Source organism: Phascolarctos cinereus, unplaced genomic scaffold, assembly GCF_003287225.1.
Source record: "Phascolarctos cinereus isolate Bilbo 61053 unplaced genomic scaffold, phaCin_HiC Scaffold_2;HRSCAF=192, whole genome shotgun sequence".
NCBI lineage: Eukaryota > Metazoa > Chordata > Mammalia > Diprotodontia > Phascolarctidae > Phascolarctos > Phascolarctos cinereus.
Window position 1 is genome coordinate 375,245,165 of NW_027555625.1, and position 12,035 is coordinate 375,257,199.

Consider the following 12,035-nt stretch of genomic DNA (forward strand, 5'->3'; position numbering starts at 1 on the left):
AACTCAGGTCTTCCTGATTACAGGTCCTGCATTCCACCTAGATCCCTGTTACAACTTTATAGTCTTGTAAAAGAATTTACAATCCTAAGTTTTAGCTCTTATATTAACTATATGACCTTGGACTTCAGTTTTCATCTACTGCTCCCTGGAGATATTGGTGGTAATACAATGCAGAGCACTTTGAAAGGGACATACTGATTACATCCTAAGGGGTTATTACTAGTGTTGTTGTCTTGTGTCTGGTTATAGAAATCCAGCTTGTGAGGTGGGATAAAGGACCTAATGGGCCAGCCTGGGAGTCTTATTCTTCCCAGATAATCTATTCCTCAGAAAGAAAGTAGATTTGCCTGGAAGCTCAGCCTCATTTGGGCCTATCTGTTGGCAGGTGAATATGGAGAGAATGACCTGCTTGGGCCTAGTGTTACTGATGCAGGTTTAAAAATAGAACTTTGTGTGGAGACAGAGGCCTTTACAGTGGGCAAGAAAGAGAGACAGAGAGAGAGAGAGAGAGAGAGAGAGAGAGAGAGAGAGAGAGGGAGAGATAATGAGAAACATGAGCTGCTCAGTCCCCGGTCCAGCAGGATGTGGGGCTGGCCAGGAAGGGAAGAAGAAGATACTCACTCCTGGAATAGAATGACCCAGGGTACCACAATGATCTGATTAGTCTAGGCCTGCTAATTAGGCAAAGAGCTTCCTTCTCTCAGCCAACAACAGACCCAACCTAGAACGTGCTTCCTCCTATAACAAGAAGTACTTGGCAATGTATATGTATGTGTGTGTGTGTGTACATGTATGTATGTATGTATGTATAGTGTATGTATGTATATATATATATGTGTGTGTGTGTGTCTCTGTGTGTGTGTATTTGTGATTTCTAAAATAGGAATGCAGTAAAACAATGGTTTAGAATCAAAAGAGAGGTTTTGAGCCCTGTTTCTTATATTTGCTAACTCTGCAACCTGGAGGCATGCCTCAGTCTTCTCATCTGTAAAATGGGGGTAATAATTAGTCTACTGCTGCCCTACCACATTGTTAGGAGGAAAGCATTTTCTAAATCTTAAAGCCCTATACAAGTGCGAGGTATTATTATTAAAACCAGAATTTTGAGCAGATTAGCCTCTGAAGCAGAGGTGGGAGCAGATAGCAGATGGAGCCTTGGTAGGTTAAGACCTCTTTGGCTCACCTTCTCCTGACTCCCCTCAGGGTCCTACACAGTGTGAGAGCTAACCCTTCCACCCAGGGTGGGGACAGGCTAGGATTCCCAAGGTGTGGAGCCCTCCTCCCTCCACTTCAGCAACTTGGCTTGTCTCTGCTCAGCTGCTAGGAAGGGTTGGGTGGGTCAGTGGGTCAGTAGAAACAACTTGAATATTGCCTTGGAAACCTCATCCCTCTACTTTCCTTCCATGGCATCTTTCCCACCAGCTGGACTGTGTTGAGTCTTGACTGGATGAAGGGAACCGGGTAGGAGGAAGGAGGAGATGTTCTTATTCATTGCTGGAGAAGAACAATTCTTCAGTTAAAAGGATGAAACTCCCCAGACGGAAGTAGGTTAATAAACAAGTACGTATTTTGAGCTCATTGTACACTGATAAACAGTTTGTCCTTTGTTTTCTAAGAGGACCAATGACATCATAGGGTATGTATTGACTAATGAGTGACTTGGATTTAAGTCAGGCAGAGTTGCACAAGTCATGCACCTCACTCTCTCTTCCAGAATCATCAAAGTCCAGTGGTAGGATAAAAGTCAAGAAAACTGTCGATGGCCCAGGATGCAGTGGATGACCTTGGCATCTTTGATGTCTGACCAGGCTCTAAGCACTCCACAGTACCATCTGCTCATTCTGCTGGGAGAAGTCTTCACATGCTTGGGGTAGACATCCCCCTAAATCACTAACAGATTTGAGGCCCATCACTTACCCTCAACCTGGTTTAGCTTATCTGCCTAGACCAAGGAGTGAGGAATCTGTGGCCTTGAGGCCACATGTGGCCTCCTAGGTCCTTCAGTTCAGCCTTTTGACTGAATCCGAATTTTACAGGACAAATCCTTTTAGTAAGGGGATTTGTTCTGTGAAGTTTGGATTCAGTCAAAGGGCTGCACTTGAGGACCTAGAGGGCCTGGAGGCCTCAGGTTCCCCACCCCTGACCTAGGCAGTTTATTGGGGTGTGGCTGCTGCATGTGCTACAGCTTCTTGGAGCCCCAGGTTGAGAGTTGAGCGCCAAGTAGACACCAAAGGTGAATGGGAGCAGCCCTGAAAAGGCCTCAGTAAGTCTTCACCCTACAGGTGCTCGTGAATATCAAACACTCCATATACCCAGCATATTGTAAGACTGACTGATACACTTACTCCTCAAAAATGACTACTTGGACAGTTTTCAAAGTGTATGTGCTGCTCTAAGCTGCTTCCAAATTGTATGATCCTGTGATCCTTTTATCATTATTTGACAGAAAGTATTCCCTCCTCCTATTCTCTTAGACCACTTTGTCCGATCTTTCCCTCGCTCCACCCGACCTCCTAACTTTCTGAGCTCACATTATGAGTATATTATATCTTCCATTAGAATGTAAGCTTTTTTAGGGGATGGATTTTTTCAATTCTATTCTTGTATCCCCCAGTAGTTTATATTTGTCCTTGCATCCCCCAGTGCCTCACATATGTTAAACTTTTTTTTTGATTTAGCAATGTGATTAGATCAAGGAGGGGAATTCCAGGAGAGGGAACTCACCAGCTCTATATAAATCTATAACTCTTTTGAGGGGTTCAGTGACATGGCCATGGTCTCTCATTATGCATCAAAGACAAGATTTGAATCCAGGTCTTCCTGAATCCAAGGCTGACTCTTACACCACATTATTTATCATCTCGTTTTTGTTTTTGTTTTGGGGGGGAGGGAGGTAATTGGGGTTAAGTGACTTGCCCAGAGTCACACAGCTAGTAAATGTCTGAGGTCAAATTTGAATTCAGATCCTCCTGACTCCAGAGCCAGTGGTCTCTCCGCTGCTCCATCTAACCACCCCTTGTTCCCACCTTGTACATGGTAGGCACTGGGGGGATAAACATGTGCTGAACTGAAATTTCACAGTTTAAAACTAAGTACATAGTTCGTCATTTGCCATGAACTGAAGCTCCAATACAAGCTGCTGGGGGCGTCGATCACTTCTTCAGCCAGCCCTGGGTTAGACTTCTTTCTTGTGGTTTACATGTGCTGAGAAAGGTACTATAGGGGAATGGTCTGCCCTTGGAAAGGAGGAGGCCCAATAGGAGTGTGGCAGGCCAGCAAAGCAGGTGAGATGTTGCAAAATTTCACCTCTGATGCTTACTGTTTGTATGACTTTAGCCGGTCACTTAACTTAGTTTCCTGATCTATTAAATAAGGGGAGGGAGGGAGGATGACTAGATGACCTCTCAGTTGTTTTCTGGCTCTTAGGCTGATAACCCTCCCAAGAACTTCTAGAAATGTAAGCCAGGCTGTACCAATCTGAAGACTAGTTTACTGTAGATCACTGCTGAAAAATCACGAAAGACTAACAAGTGTGCAAAGATCTCTTTGAGGACCTCTGGGACAGGCAATACAATCATCAAGATCAGAATAAAAGCCAGAAAAGCTCTGGTCACTCCATACTCCACCTATGGCCTCTCCCAAGAACTGGTGGTTTTAACTCTCTAACTTTTCCTTTTCTTTAAAAAAAAAGTTTGTGGGGGAAGCTAGGTGGCACAGTAGATAGAGCACCGGCTCTGAAGTCAGGAGGACATGAGTTCAAATCCGATCTCAGACCAAACACTTGATACTTACTAGCTGTGTGACCCTAGGCAAGTCACTTAACCCCAATTGCCTAAAAAAAAAGTTTGTGGGGTTTTTTATAAGTGGTCTACTCAAATATAATAAATAGTAATAATAATAGCCAACATTTATATAATGTTTTAAAGCTTACAAAGCACTTTACATATGTTATCTTATTTGGTCCTTACAATACACTTTGGAGGTTAGTGATATTATGATCCCCCTTTTACAAATGAGGAAACTGAGGTCACAGAGGTTGACTTACCCAGAGTCACACAGCTAGAAAGTATGTGAGGTGGGATTTGAACTCAGGTCTTCTTGAATCCAAGTCCAGTATTCTGTCAAGTGGCTTTATTTCTACATTAGCATGCAAATGCCATGAAACCTAGGAAGATTTGTGTGAATAGCTACAAAGTGAAGTGAACAGAACCAGGAAAACAATTCACACAATGACTGTTGAAAAGGAAAACAACCACTGAAAGAAATTACAAACTCTGACCAATGCAATGACCAATCACAACTCCAGAAGACTAACACTGAAGCATGCTTCTTACCACTTGCTAGGGAAATGGTAGACTATAGGTATAGAATGAGACCAGCGTTTTTGTTCATTTCTGCCTGTTACAATGGAGGACTTTCCTCTTAAAGGGCTGGGAAAGTTGTGGAGGGAAGTAGAGGTTAATGCCACTAATGCTTTAAAAAAATAAGAAAAGGCCTTACATGAAGCCTTTCAAAATACACAGAGGAAAGTAGAAGGAAGTTCAGAAGGAGACACAGACAAGAAGGGCATTGTGCGTGCTATTGTGTTAAATTTAATAGATAATTTGTAAACAAGCTATACAACATATGTAACCTATATCAGATTCCTTACCATCTGGGGGGCGAGGGGGGAGAGGGAAATGGAGGGATAGAATTTGAAACTCAAAACTTTAAAAGAAAAAAAATGTTAAAAATTGTTTTTACATGTAATTGCAGGGAAAAAAACCATTGTTAAAAAAATAAAACTAAACAAGCTATACATAGGAGAGATTCATGGTTCACATCCAATCCTATTTTCTATTTTAAAAAAATAAACATTATGGATTAATGTAAAAATAATATTAGTTCCTTAATAGCAGGGAAGATTTTTGTCATTGTTGTCTATGTCTCCTTACCACCTAGCACAATGCTTTGCCAATCAAAGGCACTTAATAAATGTTAACTGAATTGAATTAAAGAAATATTTCTGGCTGACCTATATGAAAGTAAGGTGGTGATATTAACTTATATCTCCATAGTGTTTTAAATTTTATAATGTGTTTTCCTTCCTTACAACCGTCTTGTGAGTTGGTAAATATAAGTATTACACTTTTCATTACGTAGCTATGGAAACTGAGGCTGGAAGGAGGAAATGCTTTATGCCCCTACTGGCACACAGATAGTAAATACCTGAATCAGTATATATACTTGGGTCCGAAGGTTTTTTCCAGTAAAATGCTCTTTCAGTGCTCTTATCTAAAAACCACTCCATAATCACTTATCAAAATGTTCACCAGTCAAGTTTTAAGGAGGTAATTTGCCTGTAAATTAAATTCCCCTCATTAGAGTTTTGCCCTAATGCTTCTTCCTGTCTTAGAGTAGACCCTGGGTTTTCAAAGGCCATGCTAGTGGAAAGCATTAAGCCACTGATTAATCAATGCACATTGATTAATCCCATTAGTATAATTGTCATCTGACTCATGGGAAAGTTGAGGGGCTGACTAATAGTAGGGCAAGACGTGGTAGGTCCTAGCAAGCTGAAATTGCATTGACTACTGTTACAATGACAGAACATAGGAGTTGGTTATCCAAGGACTAGTCTAGCTAAATTTAGAGTCTGGCTAGGCTGAAAAGTGATAAACTTCTTAGTCACAGCAATGCTCAAAGAACAATCAATTAACACGCATTTTCAAGCACCTCCCAAGTGTGCAGGACTGTGCTGGACACTGCAAATACAAAGACAAAAGCTAAACAGCCCCTACCCTCAAGGTGCTGATATTCAAACGGGCGTGACAATATACACATATGTTCAAAACACACACAAACCAAGTACAAGGTAGCGTCAGGGGCAAAGGCACTAGCATCTAAGGGGACCAGAAAACAGCTCATGCAGAAGGTGGGGCTGGAGCTGAATCTTGAAGCAAATTAGGGATTCCAATAGGTGAAGGTGATGAGGGAGGGCATTCCAGGCATGAGGAACCACTGATTCAAAATCATGGAGGCAGCAGATGGAATGACATGGTGAAAAATAACAAGACCAGTATGACTGTACTATGAGTTAGTGGAGAGAAATAATGTTCAAGAAGTCTGGGAAGATGGGGCCAGATTGTGGAGAGTCTTAAATCCCAAACTAAGAAGTTTCTGTATGTTCCTAAAGTTAATAGGGAGCCATTAGGGAAGGGAATTGATACGATCAGATCTGCTCTCTAGAAAAAAAAACTCTTTGGTGGTTACTTTGAAGATAAATTGGTGTAGGGAAGAAACCCGAGGCAGGGATATCAATTAAGAGAATACTGCAATACCCTAAGCGAGAGGTCATAAGGGCCTGAACTAGATGGCTGTCTGAGTGGAAAGAAGGGACATATTCCAGAGATGCTGTAGTGACAGAAACAACAGGATTTGATGTTTAATGAGATATAAAGGGGCTGCATTATGGGTCTGTAGACTAAGGAGCTATGGTGACAAAATCACAAATGCTTGAAGTATTAACATTAAATGTCATCAAACAGCAACCAACCCCAAGTTTTCGAACACAGATTTCTAGAGTTTGGGTTCGATGTAGACCCAACTTTGGATTTAGTTTTAAACTTGGTTAAAATACATGGTCCATTGATAAAGTCTCTCTCCACCCACACCCAGCCCTGCCCTGGTTGTTTCAATCCGGTCTGACTCCTTATGACCCCATTTGGGTTTTCTGGACAAAGATACTGGAGTGATTTGCCATTTCCTTCTCCAACTCATTTTACAGATGAGGAAACTGAGGCAAACAGTTAAGTGACTTGCCCAGAGTCACATAGCTAGTATCTGAGTCTGGATTTGAACTCATGAAGTTGAGTCTTCCTGATTCCAAACCCAGTGCTCTATCCACTGTGCCACCCAGCTGCCCTCTCTCCTGTATATCTGAGATTATCACTATAATATTATCAGTTTTGGCCCAGATTCCCCTTCTAAATAACTCACAAACATAATGAGGAAGGATGAGAAGAGTCTCATTTTCTGGAAGCTTTTTATTCTCCCAAGGGTATTGATCTAGCACTCTCTAGCCATTGATTAATCAATGCTAACAGCTTCTATAATTCCCGTATGACTGATAGGGAAGTTGAGGAGCTGACTTGTCCGCCTCCCCAGACTGCAAGGGCAGATACACTGGGTCAATAACTCTGGCCTACATTCCTGACATCCTTTGTTCCTCTTGTGGTGTTCATACAGCCAAAAGGAGCTATTTCTTTGTAAGTATGTACTCAAATGTTTCTTATCTTAAGTTCTGATGAGGAGACGAAAAGCTGGTATTTCCAAAGAAGAAGGGATAGCAATGAATGAATTAAAAAAAAAAACCATTCAGGGGGCAGCTAGGATACAGCACTGGCCCTAGAGTCAGGAGGACTTGAGCTCAAATCTGGCCTCAGACACTTGACACTTACTAGCTGTGTGACCCTGGGCAAGTCACTTAACCCCATTACCTAGCCAAAAAAAGAAAAAAGAGGGAAAAAAACCCATTCACTAAGTGCTTACTAGTACCAACGCAAAAGCAAAGTCTCTGTACCCAATGAGTTTACATCCTAATAGGAGGAGACAACAGACACAGGGGAGTGGTGCCCAAGATGACACATTGGTCCAGAAACTCTTAGTGTGAGGTCATCTGAGAGTAGGCCTGACAGTCCAACTGAAAACTTGGTCTAACTTTGGAATGAATGTTTAAAAGGGAGCAACACTGAGCTGGCTTTGCCCAGATGAATAAAGTGAGTCACTTGTTGGTATTTGTGAGACACTTCCCAAAAACAGGGCTGGCACGACTTTCAGTATGACCTATGCCCTGGCATAGCACGGCAGGCTCAGGGAAAGACAGCAAAAACCATTCTCACTTTGCTACAAACACTTCCATCCTTCAAGCAAAATTTCTCTTCATCTCCCCTCTCCCTTTCCTTTCGGTGCCCCTCAGTCCACTTTCTTCCCTTTTCGTCCCTTCCCTTTCCACATCCCACCAAGTCCAGCACTTCTCGCTGACCCTCGGCTGCCCGTGGTCTCCTGCCTGGGCCTGGACAGCACCCCTATTTCCTATATTCCTGGCCTTCTTTCCCCTTCCCATCAAAACTTATTCTTGTGCACTATTCACTGGAGGCCTTGTTCCTTCTGCTAGGACAAGGATTTTAATGGTTTAATTGTGTGGGTTTGGGGGGTCCTGAAGAGAAGCAAGCTGCTTATTGGAGCAACTCCTTCCTCTTCTCTTTGACAGGGTAGGAACAAGCTTGAGGTGCACATGTAGGTATGGAGAAAGAGCTCCCAGGGAATGAGTCTACAAAGAATGTGGGAGCCAGACTGGGAGCATGCAGCCATACTTGCTGGGTGGCAAGAAAGGGCAGGAGCCACTTTTCTGAGTCACAACGCAGCCTCTGATGTCATCAGTGGAGGGAACTCTCAGCTTGGAAAAGCCCTCCACAGATACAGGCCTACCACTCATCTGGAACTTGCGGTCTTACACAATGGCCTGAGGCATGGAAAGCTTAAGTGGCTTCCATCCATAGCTAGTATGTGTCAGAGCAGAGATTCGAAGCCAGCTCCTCCTGCCTCCAAAGTTGGCCCTTTATTCCCTGTGCCAGCCTGGAAATGCTTGGACATGACCCTAATAACTACCTCTCTCCTGGATTCGCAGAACCGTAAATCCATGAGTGTTGTTCAACATCTAGAAAACATTCAGTGAACATTCAGTGTAGGAACAGTGTGCCAAGCGCTATGCTGCCCTGGCTTCATCAACCCACTAGCGAAATAATTTTGTACCTATATCAATTAATCAATAGGTATTTATTAAACACCTGCTGTGTGCCAGGTCCTGCACTAGGTTCTGGGGATACATGTACAAAGAATTAAACAATTCCTACTCACAAGAGGTTTACATTCTAAAGAGAGAGAAAATAAGTACATATAAAACTATATACCACATATACACAGCATAAATATAAATTGAATATTTTTTTGTTGAGTTGTTTCAGCCGTATCTGATTCTTGATGATCCCATTTGGGCTTTTATTGGCAAAGATACTGAAGAGATTTGCCATTTCCTTCTCCAGCTCATTTTATAGATGAGGAACTGAGGTAAACAGGGTTAAATGACTTGACCAGGGTCACGGAGCTAGTAAGTGTCTGAGGCTGGATTTGAGCTCAGGTCCTCCTGACTTCAGAGCTGGTGCTCTATCCACTGCACTCTATCTAGCTGCCCCAAAGTGAATATACAAATATATATATAAAGAAATATGAGGTAGTTTACGGAGGAGTGTGCTAATAGCCAGGGGTTGGGGTGGGTTGGAAAAAGCCTCATGCGGAAGATGGTGCTTGAGCTGGATCTTAAAGAAAGAGGACTCTATAAATCAGAAGTAAAGAGAAATGTGTTCCAAGTACGTGGGATGCCCACTATAAAGCCAAAAAGGAGGTGGACTGTCACATGTAAGGAACAGAGAAAGGACCACTTTTGCTGTACTACACAATACGGGAGGAGAATTATGTCCAATGAGGCTAAAAGATAAATTGGGCAGGGCTTTAAAAGCTAAACCGAAGAGTTCATATTTTATCCTGCAGGCAGTAAGAAGCCACAGGAGTGGGTTGAATAGGGGGGTCACATGGTCAGATCTGTGCTTAAGGAAAATTACTTTGGCAGCAGTGCGTAGGATGGATTGGACTGGGGAGAGACCCAAGGCAGGGAGAGCATTAGGAAGCTATTGCAAAAACCTAGGAGAGAGGTGATAAGGAGGGAGACAAGGGGTCTGGAGCGAGAGAGGCTGTAAAGTTAGAAACAGCAAGATTTGACAACTGATTGGCTAGATGTGGGGAGGGAGAGTGAAGAGTCCAGGACAGTTCCAAGGTTGTGTAACTGGGAAACTGGAAGGATGATGGTATTATCTTCAGCAGAAATATAGACCTTTGGAGGAGGTGAGAATTTAGGGAGAAAGATGATTTAGTTCCGTTTTAGACAGGTTAAGCTTAAGAAGTTTCTGGAATATTCAGTTTGAAATGTCTAAAGGACAATTGGCAGGGCAGAAATGACGCTTGGGGGAGAGACTAAGAGTGAATCACATACACAGAGATGATAGTTAAACCCACGATACCAAGAGAAAGTGTAGAAGGGGAAGAGAAGAGGGCCTAGGACAGAACCTAAAAGGAGAAAAAGCATTTGAAAAACATGATCAATCAGTGACTTTTCCTAAGACTATCCATTCTTATTATGCTATTTCTCAAGTGCTGGAGATACAAAGGCAAAAATGAAACAGTTTTCCTGCCTTTAAGGAGTATATATGTTAATGAAGTTACACAATGTATATATCAATGAGCATAATGTAAAATCGTTAGGGGAAGGAGAGAGAAATCACAACCGGAGGGGTCAAGGAAGGCTTCATGGAGAAGACTATAGATGAGTTGAGACTTCATGGAAGAATAAGGGTTCTGAGTAGCAAAGATAAGGAAGGAATGCATTCCAAGAACGGGGGAATGACTCGTGGGAAGGTGCAGAGGCTGGAGGCGGACTATAAAGTTCAGAAACCAGCTAGTTGCTCAGTTTGGCTGAAACGGATCTTTTTTTGTATGGGAAATAATAGCCCACATCCCAGTTCACATGTTTTATAAAAGCACATTTTCATAAACTCATATTTAGTTTACTTGAGTCAGGTTATACACTTGTATAGGATACATTATAAGGAGTTTTACAGTGGAATGATGCCACTGGTTTTTTTGTATTTTTAATTTTGTTTAAGAGAATATTCCTCTTAGTACAGAAGTAAAAGTGCTAGATTTGGAGTCAGAGGTCCTGGGTTCAAATTTCAGCTCTGTGGGCTTTCCCCACTATTATTTGACACGGTATTATAAATGCTAACTATAGCAATAAGAAGAGAGAGAAATTAGAAGGTATGTGTATACGTATGTGTGTGTGTGTGCCTGTATATGCGTATATATATATATATATATATATATATTATATATATATATATATATATATATATATATATATATATATATATATATATATATATATATATATATTATATATATATATATATATATATATATATATATTATATACATACGTATATACATACACACATACACACACATACGCACACACACAGAGGAAACTAACTTGTCCTTGCTTTTGGGGGGATATGGTAGATAACTTGGAAAACCCTAGAGAATAAGCTAAGAAACTAATCAAGATAATTGATAGTTTCAGTTAAGTAGGTAGCAGGGTACAAAAGAAATCCACAAACATCATCAGTATTTCTATACAGTACTCACTAAAACTGGTCAGAAATTATAGTTCATCCCTACATGTGCTAAGAGGAGTTATTCCTTGAAGCGGGATTATAGGTTTCCACCTCAGCCACTCTGGTCCTGAAAATTGCCCACACAAGGTAGGGATGAGATGGGAATGCTTTCTAGTTCTGACAGGTCATTCCATAACTCAATTGAATCAGCAGCAGGGTAGTTCTTTGGGTAGGCACGTACATTCCGACATTTCAATTCAACAAGTATTCATTAAGCACCTCCTATGGGAAAACCATAAATTAAATAAGAAAGAAAGGAAGGAAGGGGGGAAGGAAGGAAGGAAGGAAGGAAGGAAGGAAGGAAGGAAGGAAGGAAGGAAGGAAGGAAGGAAGGAAGGAAGGAAGGAAGGGAGGAGAAGGAAGGAAGGAAGGAAGGAAGGAAGGAAGGAAGGAAGGAAGGAAGGAAGGAAGGAAGGAAGGAAGGAAGAAAGGGAGGAGGAAGGAAGGAAGGAAGGAAGGAAGGAAGGAAGGGAGGAGGAAGGAAGGAAGGAAGGAAGGAAGGAAGGAAGGAAGGAAGGGAGGAGGAAGGAAGGAAGGAAGGAAGGAAGGAAAGAAAGAAACCCTGGGGCATATGGATTTACAAGTGAATCCTATCAAACTCTTAAAGAGACGCTAATACCTGTGGTACAAAAATTATTCTCTGAAACAGAGACAATGCACTCTACTAAACTCCTTTTATGACACAAAATGGTTCTGATACTCAAACAAGGA

At 41.9% G+C, this 12,035-nt stretch overlaps 1 protein-coding gene across 4 annotated transcripts in view; it reads right to left on the reverse strand.

Moving 5' to 3' along the window:
* Positions 1-12,035, reverse strand: part of FGF1 (fibroblast growth factor 1) — a 154,001-nt gene that overhangs the window by 121,860 nt on the left and 20,106 nt on the right. The gene's annotated exons all lie outside the window — the stretch shown is intronic.